The 12,367-nt window shown below is 48.0% G+C and overlaps 1 pseudogene; it reads right to left on the bottom strand.

Moving 5' to 3' along the window:
- Nucleotides 1–7,883: 7,883 nt before the first annotated feature.
- On the bottom strand, nt 7,884–10,534 carry LOC139000812 (E3 ubiquitin-protein ligase RBBP6 pseudogene; annotated as a pseudogene).
- Between the last annotated feature and the right edge of the window lie 1,833 nt (nt 10,535–12,367).

The raw sequence follows: 12,367 nt of genomic DNA, 5'->3' as shown, positions 1-12,367 counted from the left end.
TTTTTTATAGACAGGAAGGGAGAGGGATAGAGAGTTAGAAACATTGATGAGAGAGAAACATCGATCAGCTGCCTTCTGCATACCCCCCACTGGGGATGTGCCTGCAACCAAGGTACATGCCCTTGACTGGAATCAAACCCGGGACCCTTGAGTCCACAGGCTGACGCTCTATCCACTGAGCCAAACTGGTCAGAGCTGTGTGTGTGTGTGTGTGTGTGTGTGTGTGCTTTTATTGATTTCAAAGAGGAAGAGAGAGAGATCAATGATGACAGAGAATCATGGATCAACTGTCTCCTGAACACCCCCTACTGGGGGGTGGAGGGGCTCTGGGGATCCAGCCCGAAACCCGGGCATGTCTCCTTGGCCCGAATCGAATCTGGGACCCTTTTGTACACAGGACGACACTCTATCTCCACTGAGCCAAACCAGCCAGGGTGTAATTTTCCTTTTTAAATCCCCTCATTTTTATTGAGTACATTGCTGGCCATTAACTATCCTACTCCAACCTAAGTAAGAGAAGTATGAAGAAGTATGTGTCTATCATTTTACTTTAATTTTTATCCAATCCCAGAAGTTTCCCTCCCCCCCCTCCCGCTTTGCTTTCTCTCGCCTCCCTCATCTATCACCAACGGAGTTCATGTAACCCACTTACATCTCCTTTTTTGCTTGTCATGTATACAACAAGGTTAAAACACACACTCACACACACACACACCCTCCATTCTACGGAGCGTTATCCCAATATGTTGAGAATCTGCTTCCTGGCGGCGGACAGAGGGGTCCGGGTTGTGGGCTCGATTCCCAGTAGGGGGCATGCAAGAGACAGCCGATCCATGATTCTCTCTCATCGTGGATGTTTCTAGCTCTCTCTCCCTCTCCCTTCCTCTCTGAAATCAATAAAAAAGGAGTTTAGGCAGTCGCCATTTTAGCTCCAGTGACTTGGCAACCACCATTTTGAAACGGCTAAGGTCAACCCCTCCCTTTTATCCTCCTCCCCATCTCTCCCATCCCCCCTTTTAAGTTCACTGTTTAAATAACAGGAAATAGAAAACATCGTACAAGGACACTTTTTACTACGTAAAGGTGAAATAATACATTTGTGGTTGTTTTTTTAAAAAATATATCTTTATTGATTTCAGAGAGGAAGGGAGATGGAGAGAGCACTAGAACATCAACAATGAGAGAGAGAGAGAATCACCGGTCAGCTTCCTCCTGCACACCCCACACTGGGGATCGAGCCAGCAACCCAGGCATGTGCCCTTGACTGGAATCGAACCCGGGACACTTCGCGGTCCACAGGCTGATGCTCTATCCACTGAGCCAAACCGGCTAGGGATGTTTTGTTGTTGTTTAAAGAGAGAGTGAAAGGGAGAGGGAGGGGGCAGGGAGAGAGAGAGAGAGAGAGAGAGAGAGAGAGAGAGAATTGTTTTTCCACTTGTGTATTCATTTGTCCCTAGCTTTTAAAAAAATATACAGCAGTAGCAATGAGGGAATTTGTGGTCTCTACCCTGGGACCCTGGGCTGTGCCCTGAGGGCACGGGAAAAAGGAAAGTGACTAGTTACCAGGGCATTCACTACTCCAAAGACATGTGATTCTAGACTCTAGGACCTAGAGGCATAGAAAGACAATAGGCTCAGATGCCAGTAAGTTCAAAGGTGATCTCTCTCAGGGGAGATACCGGGCCTAGGGCATGACTGCCACTCACTATACACTGCTTTCCACTTTAAAAAGTTTTTTTTTTTTAATTCAGAACATCCTGGGTGGTCACTTGAGGTGTCTGAGTTTGCAAGGCCAGGTCTCCCCCGAGTGGGTCAGGTTAGCATGTGTCCCCTTTTCATCCACAATGCAAAGCTTTTTATGTATTTACACCTTTCATTTTATCCTATTGCATTCCATTTCATTTAATTCACCGATGTGTCCCCCAATAAATTCAATTCCGAAAAAAATAATAACTGAAAGGAAACAGAGAAAATGATTCCTCCGTTGTTGCCCCGTGAATACTGGCCGCCTTTAGGTCTTCAGAGGTCCCCTCCCTACCCCGTCCCGGCCCCCTCCCCTCCCCTCCCCGGGTTGAGGTTTTAAGGGTCCCGGGCCCGCAACAAGTGTTCTGGGTACGTCCTCTGGGTCATCTGTTAGGCCCCACCCCCAAAAAAACTTTTCCAGTCCCCGCTCCGCTGCCAGGCTATGTGTGTGCGTGCACGGGGCCTTCCTGGGCAAACCCTAGGTGGGGGACGCCCCCCCTCCCCCGCCCCACCACCCGCCACGGGTCCCACTGGAGAGGTGGGTGCGGGGAGGAGATCGGTCACCCTTGCCCCCTGCCCCCCTCCTCCCCCCAAACACACACACAGCAGGCAGTGGGGCTCCTGCCCTGGGCTAGGCCTGGCCCATGGCCCCGGAGCTGCCCCACTGACGTTCTCGCTGGTGTTTGCGCGCCACCTGGCAGCCGTTTTTATATGGTCTTTCCCTTTCTGCTGGGTGGCTGTCTGGCTGGGCCCTGGAATTCAGTTCATTCTGGAAACCTTTTGCTACTGGGGTGCCACTGTGTGTGAGTGTGAGTGTGTGTGTGTGTGTGAGGGGGGGGGGGGTGGAGGGGAAGGGGAGAGGGAGGAATCCCGGGAGAAACTCCCCTGTCTTCCTGTTTCTTAAAGGAAGGGCGCTAGTCAGAGCCACTACAGATCCTTTGCGTTTTCTGGTCAATGGACTGGCCTGGCCCGCATACCCCCATGTCCTGTCCTGCCACGCTTTCTTGCAGAAATACCTCCACCCGAAGAGTTCTTCACCTTTGTTTAAAAAAAGAAAGTAAGAAAGAAAATGACATCAACAAAGGAGCAAACAGACCCCAGGCCCTCCCCATCCCCTGCAAGCCCCCAGCCAACAAACAGAACTCCAGCTGCTCTCCTCCTACCGCATGCCCTTACCAGAGTCTCTCACTGTCTTAGAAATACGTTGGGGGCCGCTCAGCGACTGACTCCTGTCCCCCCACCCCCCCCCCCACCTCTGGCACAATTCGGTGCCTGGAACCAACCCGATCTTCTCCTTTCCTTCCTTAAGTGACTATGCTGCCACTGCAGCTGCTCAGGCGAGCCAGAGACAATATTCCAAAGTGGCCAGATGGCAAAAAAGACTCCAACTGGACATAAAGATCGAGGGGTTGGGGGTGGGGGGAGAGACGATGAGCGCACACGGGGACTCGTTTTTGCACTTCAGGCAGGAAGCCAGCTGAGAGGCAGAGGAATCTGTAGGAACGGGCCTCCCTCATCTCTCCTTTCTCCTCCCCACCTACTTATTGGCTTGCCCACAATCGCCCCTCTCCTTTCCACCCAGTATGAGAAAGCATGGATGTTTTGCCACCTCTCCGGCTCTTCCACGGTCTCCTTAGGAGCTCTCCCTGTGTCACAGCAGACACTTTAGGAAAACAAAAAAGAAAACGGTGCCCTCATATCTCTCTCTCTCTCTCTCTCTCTCTCTCTCTCTCTCTCTCTCTCTCTCCCCTGTGTGTCAGGTGAATTTTTCAGGGCTGCCTCCTCCACAAACCCTAAGAAGGTGGAGGTAAGATTTTGGCTTCGGTGACATTTTCCTCTCTGGCATCTTAGAACGTTACCAGTGACTTCCAAGTGTTTTCAAACACTTTTGCACCATTTCCTGCCATTTGGAAGTGAATTTCAAGTGGTTTCCAAAACTGTTGTACAGTGTCCTGCACTTTAGAAGTGATTCCCAAGTGTTGCCCAACACTGTCCTACACTGCTTCCTGATCTAGATCAGTGATTTTGATGCACTTAAACCAATTTTAGATAGTTTCCAGCCATTTAGACGTGAATTCCAAGTGGTGTCAAATACTGTTCTACAGTGTGCTGCTTTATATAGCAGTGATTCCCAAGTGTTTTCAAACACTATCACTCTGTTTCCTGCCATTTAGAAGTGAATGCCAAGTGTTTTCACACACCGTTCTACACTGATTCCTGATCTTTTAAAAAATATATTTTCATTGATTTCAGAGAGGAAGGGAGGCAGAGGGAGGCAGGGAGGGAGTGGGAGAGAGAGAGAGAGAGAGAGAGAGAGAGAGAGAGAGAGAAACATCAGTGATGAGAGAGAATCTTGGATTGATCGGCTGCCTCTTGCACACCCCATCACCCCGTACTGGGGATCAAGCCCACAAACCAGGCATGTGCCCTTGACCGGAATCAAACCTGGGATCCTTCAGTCCGCATGCTGATGCACTATCCACGGAGCCAAACTAGCTAGGGCTAGTTTTGTTTGTTTGTTTATTTTGTTTATTAAAGAGGGTGTGGAAGGGAAGGAGGGAGAGATAGAGACAGAGATGGAGACAGAGAGAGAGAGAGAGAGAGAAAGAGAGAGTTGTTGTTCCAGTTGTATATTCATTCTTCGGTAGCCTTTTAAAAAATAGATATTTTTGCCCTAGCATTCTGATGACGCTTCCCACTTGAAAACTGGATGTGGTATGTATGTATGTATGTATGTATTCAGATGATATTTTCTTGAGTTGTCCACTTGAATAACCTGAATGTTTTTGTTGTTGTTTTTTTTGTTTAGTTCCATACAAAGATTCCTATTTATTCATATCTGATTTATTCATTTTTTATTTTATTTTAAAACCTGTATGGTTTATGAACCGGTGCCTCCCTAATAATTTCAACGAGAGAAAGAGAGAGAGAGAGAGAGAGAGAGAGAGAGAGAGAGAGAGAGAAAGAGAAAAGATGAGACGATCGGATCCATGAGTACTGCCTCATTTAGGTTTCAGCTCCCAGGTTTTTGAATATGGAAAAACTTCTTCCAAGTTATAGACACAAGATCACTGTGAGTTGTTTGAGAGCCAAACGAGTGCTTCAGAAGAATGGTCATGTTCCGAGCGATCCAACTCTTTTTAAATCCTATGCAGAATATGGCCACTTTGTGGTCATTAGGATAGCAGCTCTGGAAGCAGTTGTTGATTATACTAAAGTGGACAGGAGTTATGAAGAACTGCAGTGCCTCCTTAATATGATTCAGAATGACCCTCTACCCTATGTAAGACATAGGATTTTACACATGCTGACTAAGAACCCACCATTTACTAAGAACATGGAGTCTCCCTTATGCAATGAAGCCCTGGTGGATCAACTTTGGAAACTTATGAATTCGGGTACTTCACATGACTGGAGGCTACGGGGTGGCGCTGTGGACTTGTACTTCACACTTTTTGGCCTCAGTAGACCTTCCTGCTTACCCTTGCCAGAGCTTGTGTTGGCTCTTAATCTAAAAGAGAAAAAAGCTCCCTTGAATCCAACCATAATTCCAGAGGTCATCACAGGCAACCAAGAAACTGCAATGAATCCAAGTGGCCACGCACAGCTAGCTGGATTTCAGAACCCTGAAGTTGATCATCTTGCCAAGGAAGCATCATGTAATATATCAGCTCATCAGCAGGGAGTGAAGAGGAAGTCTGATACAAAACTGGGGTCCCCACTAGAACCTGGTCAAATACTGGAGAAGAATGAGGATAGCAGTAAAGTTAAACTGAAAATTAGATTTTCAAGTTCTCAAGACGAAGAGGAGATTGATATGGATACTGTTCATGGCAGCCAGGCGTTCATTTCTCAGCATTTGAACATGCTTGAAAGGCCGTCTACTCCAGGGCTTTCTAAATGTCAGCCAGCTAGCTCTCGGGCTTTAATGCTCCAGCATTCACCAGGGGGTGATTGCACACCTGTCACAAAGCCCCAGTGGGGGATGGAACTTGCATGGAAGGGATCAGGTAAAGAGCAGTCACCTTTGGAGATGAGTATGCATCCGGTTGCAACAGCCCCACTCTCGGTATTTTCTAAGGAACTGACATCCTCCAAAGACAGTGTCCACCATCACCACCACCACAACGAGCACAAGAAGAAGTAGCACAGACATAAGCACAAGCACAAGCACAAGCATGTGAGCAAAGAGAAGGACAAGGAGCCTTTCACCTTCTCCAGCCCCGCCAGCAGCAGGTCTATTCGCTCTCCTTCTCTCTCCGACTGAAATCTTTGCCTCTGTCCACAAGAGGTATAACTGAAGCTCTGGCCTCTGTAAAGAATGATAAAAGGAAAAAAAATTGCCTCTCAGAGAAATTCGGAATCCATTTAAATTCTAAATATTTGATTTCTATTATTTACACAGTTGGGATGTGATAAGGAAATTGTGTTTATGTTCTGAATAAACGATTTCATCCCATTACCTTCTTAAAGTGTGCGCACACACATGCAACCCACACACAGAGCAAACGATTTTTCATACAGGCCCTGTACCCAATGGCAGTACCCGTTCACACCACGGACTCCATGCGTGCTGCCAGAAACCATGTTTGAAAGCCTTTGACGGATGTTATTGAGCCAAATTTTAAACAGAATCTACTGCCAATCCTGTGGTGGAACCACTGTTTCCAGTGACAGATTACATAACACCGTTTGGAACTACTGAAGAAAACAGAAGCTTTTCTATAGGAGTCTCTCTATTGCAGTGTGTGTGTGTGTGTATGCGTGCGCACGCGCGTGTTACCCATAGAGTCTAAGCATCAGAATTTATAAACAAGACTACATTGTATTTTCTTTTGTCCAAAAATCCTGAAATTTTTGGAAGCAGCTTTATAAAAAAATTGAAAAAGAAAGAAAAAAATTTTAAAACTCTTTTGATAATGCATTTGGCAATTACGATGTTGGAATTTAACAGAACCATGAGATCCAATTCTTAAATCAAGATGTTTAAATTATGTTATTTTTTTCTTTAATATAAGTGAATATGTCCATACGTAGAATATATTTGCTAAATGTGAACAATTTACACACTGAACACATTCTAAAGTTATTTCTCTGTGACACAAGCTATAATACGTTAAAATGGTGTTGATAGACTGTTTACCTACTTGGACATAGACAATTTGGCCCTCATGTGAGTATACACAGGCATTTAAAAGACATGAACATTTTGGTTTCATACTTCAATAGTTTGTATGTTTTTGTTTGCCACGGATGGAAAGGACAGACAGATATATGACAGGCAACGATAAGCACTGAAATAGTCCTTAAAAATCCAGAAATTCTACTGATAAAAAAATACAAATGGTACCGATGTTTGTAACCATTCATTGCTGAGAAATAGAATCAATTGCAATGAATGAAGAGAAATGAGCAAAGAAATAATAAAATAACATAAAATAAAATACCCACACCCCCAACACTCTTCAAGGGTCCTGGGTCCGAGAAGCCTGCACAAGAGGTGATGGTGAAGCACACCAGGCATTGCAGCCACGTTCAGGAGAACCTTTCCTTGAGATGCTTTTGGTGAATGCCACCTGAAGGGCGTTCCGTGCGGGAGCCTAGCCTGGGGCATGAGCGCCCCCACCCTAAACTTGACCCCCAAGGGGTGACGATGCTTCAGTCCTGGGGCCGGCTGATTGGTGGGTCAATGGCTCCTCCCACCACGCTCTGGGGCTATAAAAGGGAGCAAGGTGAGAGGCCCAGGGCCTTCATTTGCAGAGCTTCTCAGCCCTTGGAGCTTCGTCATCATCGTAGTCGTCATCGTCTTCTTCGTTCTCCAAGGGGGCTTTCAGGGGAGAGATCTCGCAAAGAACCTGTCCTGGGTTTAGAGGTCGCTGAAGCACTTGGCTAGAACCTGGCTAGGCTGTTGATAAACTGAAGGCTGTCTCCGTGTCATTTCTTCTTCACTGACTCCATGCACACCTTTGGGAACCCCTGCACTTGCTGAGTTTAAACCCCAACAGGCGTTATGCTCTTTTACAAATGGGTCTCTGAAGTCCACACTCCTCCCATCATAAGCTTTTCTGTCATAGGGTGGTGGAAAGTCTCTGTATCTCTTAAAATATTCACATTCTGTTTCCCCTTCTGGTACAGTGCATTTATCTCATCACTGGACTTGTAGGTTCTCTTGATTTTCTAGAAGGTTCCAACAACTCTGGGCTTAGAAAGCCTTCACTTTCTTCCGCCTTCGAAGTTCCTTATGTTTACATCCTGGACCATCTCCTGCAGCACTGTCCCTCTCCTTCTCTTTTGACTTTGTACTGTCCTTCCGATCGTGGCTGTCTCTTGTTGAAAGCTTTTCTGGATGGTTGCTACCACCTATGCTTCTACTTCTACGACTTCTCCCACCCTAATCATCTTCTCTGCGGCCCCTTGTAAGGGGAGAATTCCTGATATGAAGCGGTAGAAAGCTCTCTGGAGAAAAGTTCTCTCCATTTGCTGATGGTTGAGGCTGTGCTCCAGCAGCATAACCTTTGTAGCGATTTTCGTACCACTCCCTGTATTTCCTCTCCCATTCTCGGTAATGCTCTCTTACAAATGGGTCTCTAAAGTCAACACTCCTCCCATCATAAGCTTTTCTGTCATAGGGTGGTGGGACGTCTCTGTATCTCTTAAAATATTCATGTTCTGTTTCCCCTTCTGGTACAGTGCATTTATTTGGAGACTGTCCCCTAAATGCTTGAGGGGACCTTGATCGAGAAGGATGTCACCTATATAGTGGTGACCTTGACCTAGATCGACGACGATATCCATGAGATCTAGACCTAGACCTTGGGCGGTAATTTCGACTCTTGCCTCTGCCTCTTCTGGGGCATGGCAGTGATCGCGAATAGGAATGAGTGTGAGTGGCTAAGTGACCAAGAATGAGAACGTGAGCGCCCTGAACCACATCTTGATTTAGCGTAAGCAGAAGGACTTCTGGAGTATGAGGAACCACTATAGGGATATTTAGACTAAGACTCTTCTTGTAGCCGTCGCTGCTCTCTATAGAATTCTTCCCTGGACAGAAGTGGTGCTTGTGCTGTTGGGATGGTATTTGAGTGAGCAGTCTGCACTCCTGATGATCCCCAAGGTGTCGATAAGTTGGCAGAAGGACTTCTGGAGTATGCGGAACCACTGTAGGGATATCGAGACTCTTCTTGTAGCCATCGCTGCTCTCTGTAGAATTCTTCCCTGGACAGAAGTGGTGCTTGTGTTGTTGGGATGGTATTCATGATGGAAGTGACAGTCTGCCCTCCTGATGATCCCCAAGGTGTGGATAAATTGGCTGGCGCTGCAGGGAACCCAGGGGGAGGGACGCTATATCCAGCAGGTGGTGACTGTCCAAGCAAAGATGAGTTTCCGAGCACAGGCACCTGGTAACCTTTCTCCTCCACAAGGGCAGTCATTGCTATTGAAGAGGTTCCCTTTGAATGTTCGAAGGCGAGGGCTGCGGCCGGCAATATTTTACGATCGGAATCCCGGAAAGGCCCATCTGATTTTTCCGAGTGGAATGATTTGGAGACCGTTGCAGTTACATCGGGTACAGGCACTGGGGTAGGTGGATTTCCAGGAGCAGCAGGGGCTAAGGAAGTCTGATTAGAATTGAACTAAGGTATAGAGGGAGCCGGGTGGCCTGATGACGACGCCACTGGAATCATCGGAGGATCTTGCTGTCTTGATATTGGAGATCTCATCAGAGGCTGTAGATTCCGCTGAAGGAGTGGTCTCCGAGGCGGTGTCGGTGGCGGTGGTGGGGGTAAGGGTTTCCGTAGTCCTCTTGTATAACCACCAGTTCCATTTTTGAAGTTATTAACAGCCTGTCGCAAGGCTTTATTGGCAACTAAAGCATCGGGAGAGACATCATGTTGATGACACGTTGGGCATGTATGGTCCTCTGATTCCAAGAGCGCTGTTCTTATACACTCATCACAGTAGCTGTTCGCACAGCAGGGAATGATAGCGGCATCAGTCACGATGTCTTTGCAGATGGGACAGAGCAACTCGTCTGGGATAGGGTCGTCCTTTACAGAAGACGAAGAGGGCTCCTCTGGGAAGAAAGGTGGCTTTTCTTTCTTCCCAATTGCATATGCCTCTGCCTCTATAGTCGGTATTGCGTATGTCCCGGTGCTGGTGAGCTTTGCACCTTTCATGGTAGGATCTGTCACTTCCATCATGAAACTTCTGGGGATTCCCGTGCTCTTTTTAATCCTAGGACGAGATTCGACGTTTTTGACCCCATTTGTTGGGCAATTCTTAATATAATGGCCAGGTCTACCACAGCAGAAACAGGTGTAAGATGGAGGTGGTGGACCTAGAGGCTTCTTCATGTAATTGATGGGGTCGTATGCACGGCCAGACTGCCACATCATGGCTTTAATTTTATCTTCTTCAGAAGCATTGGCTTCAGCCAGATTGGCAGCCTTTGTAAGCTGGGCCAGAGACATAGGTGCAGAAGAGTCGTCAGTGACTTTTGAAGTTCCCATCACTGGTTCAGTTCGACGTATAACGTCCGTCTGGCTTGTAGATTTCACACCTCCAATAGGAATTCTTCTAACAATGACAGACGTATTCTTAGGAATCAGAGCATTATCGTCAGTGTATTCTTCCTCGGTCTGCGCTTGCTGATCTGCAGGTCGCACTTGGCAGCTTTCAGCTTCTCTCTCCCCATAATCTGCGTCTTTAGGTCGCGGAGGGAGATGTGCCGCCCAGCAAAGGTGACGATGGCATAGTTGAGTGTGGAAGCGAATTTATAATGCACACAGGACATGGTGCCAAAGGACTCCTCGGGTTGGGCGAGGAGACGTGGACACGCTCAGTATACGTATACTTATGAACTGAAGAGCAGAATATGGGCATACACAGAACACTCGCGAGTCACCAAAGGACCGAAGGCCTTGGGTTGAACACCCCCTCCCCACAGCAGGGGCGTGAGAACCGCAATCCAGTCCCCGACCACGGACTCACTTCATGTGCAGGAGGGCGGCCCGGGGCTCCGCCAACGGGCACCGCGTCACCCGGTCCGGGTCCCCCTCGCTCAAGCTCAGGGCCAGCAGGTGGTGCAGTCCGCGGCGGTGAGGCCACACGTTACAAGTCTGAGTGACCCAGTGGGGTCCGGGGTCCGTAGTGTGGCCGCACCTCCCGGGGGCTCTCTCCGTGGTTTGGAGTGACCCGGGCCCCGCGAGAAGGCCAGAGTCGGCGAAGAAGAAATGACACACAGACAGCGGTCAGTTGATCAGCAGCCTAGCCAGGTTCTAGCCAGGTGCTTCAGTGGCTTCTATGTCCCGGGACCGCGTCTTGGCGAGACGTCTCCCCTGAAAGCTCCCTTGGAGAAGGAGGTCGGCGACGGTGACCAAGACAACAAGCCTAGGGCTGAGAAGCTCCGCACCCAGGACCCTGCTTTCTTTTATAGCGCCAGAGCGTGGTGGGAGGAGGCAAATCAGCTGCTCGACCAATCAGCCCCCCCTGGGCTGTGAAGTCACAAGTTGGGTGCACATGCCCCCAAGCTAATATCTTTCTGTCAGTTGGTGTGTGTGTGTGTGTGTGTGTGTGTTTTAAAATATATCATTATTGATTTTGGAGAGGAAGGGAGAGGGAGAGAGCGATAGTACATCCACGATGAGAGAGGATCAGTGGTCAACTGCCTCCTGCACACCCCACACTGGGGATCTAGCCCGCAACCCAGGCATGTGCCCTTGACCAGAATCAAACCCGGAGTCTTCGTGGTCCACAGGCTGAGAGAGAGAGAGAGAGAGATAGAGATCAATGATGACAGAGAATCATGGATCAACTGCCTCCTGCACACCCCCTACTGAGGGGTGTGGGGGCTCTGGGGATCCAGCCCACAACCTGGGCAGGTGCCTTTGGCCCGAATTGAACCTGGGACCCTTTAGTATGCAGGCCGACACTCTATCTCCGCTGAGCCAAACCAGCTAGGGTGTAATTTTCCTTTTTAAATCCCCTCATTGTTATTGAGTACATTGCTGGCCATTAACTATCCTACGCCAACCTAAGTAAGAGAAGTATGAAGAAGTATGTGTCTGTCATTTTACTTTAATTTTTATCCAACCCCTGAGGTTTCCCTCCCCTCCCCACCCCAGTTTACTTTCTCTCGCCTCCCTCATCTATCATCAACGGAGTTCATGTAACCCACTTACATCTCCTCTTTTGCTTGTCATGTATACAACAAGGTTAAAACACACATGCGTGCACACACACACACACACCCTCCATTCTACGGAGTGTTATCCCAATATGTTGAGAATCTGCTTCCCGGCGGCGGACCGAAGGGTCCAGGTTGTGGGCTCGATCCCCAGAAGGGGGCATGCAAGAGACAGCCGAGCCATTATTCTCTCTCATCATGGTGGATGTTTCTAGCTCTCTCTCCCTCTCCCTTCCTCTCTGAAATCAATAAAAAAGGAGTTTAGGCAGTCGCCATTTTAGCTCCAGTGACTTGGCAACCACCATTTTGAAACGGCTAAGGTCAACCCTTCCCTTTTATCCTCCTCCCCATCTCCCCCCCCCTTTTAAGTTCACTGTTTAAATAACAGGAAATACAAAACATCGTACAAGGACACTTTTTACTACGTAAAGGTGAAATAAT

The sequence above is a fragment of the Myotis yumanensis genome, unplaced genomic scaffold, assembly GCF_028538775.1.
Source record: "Myotis yumanensis isolate MYYU_CA2020_CCGP unplaced genomic scaffold, mMyoYum1.0.hap1 SCAF_31, whole genome shotgun sequence".
NCBI classification, from domain to species: domain Eukaryota; kingdom Metazoa; phylum Chordata; class Mammalia; order Chiroptera; family Vespertilionidae; genus Myotis; species Myotis yumanensis.
The sequence above is the reverse complement of the archived record's forward strand: the minus strand, read 5'-3'. Positions and strand labels throughout refer to the sequence as shown.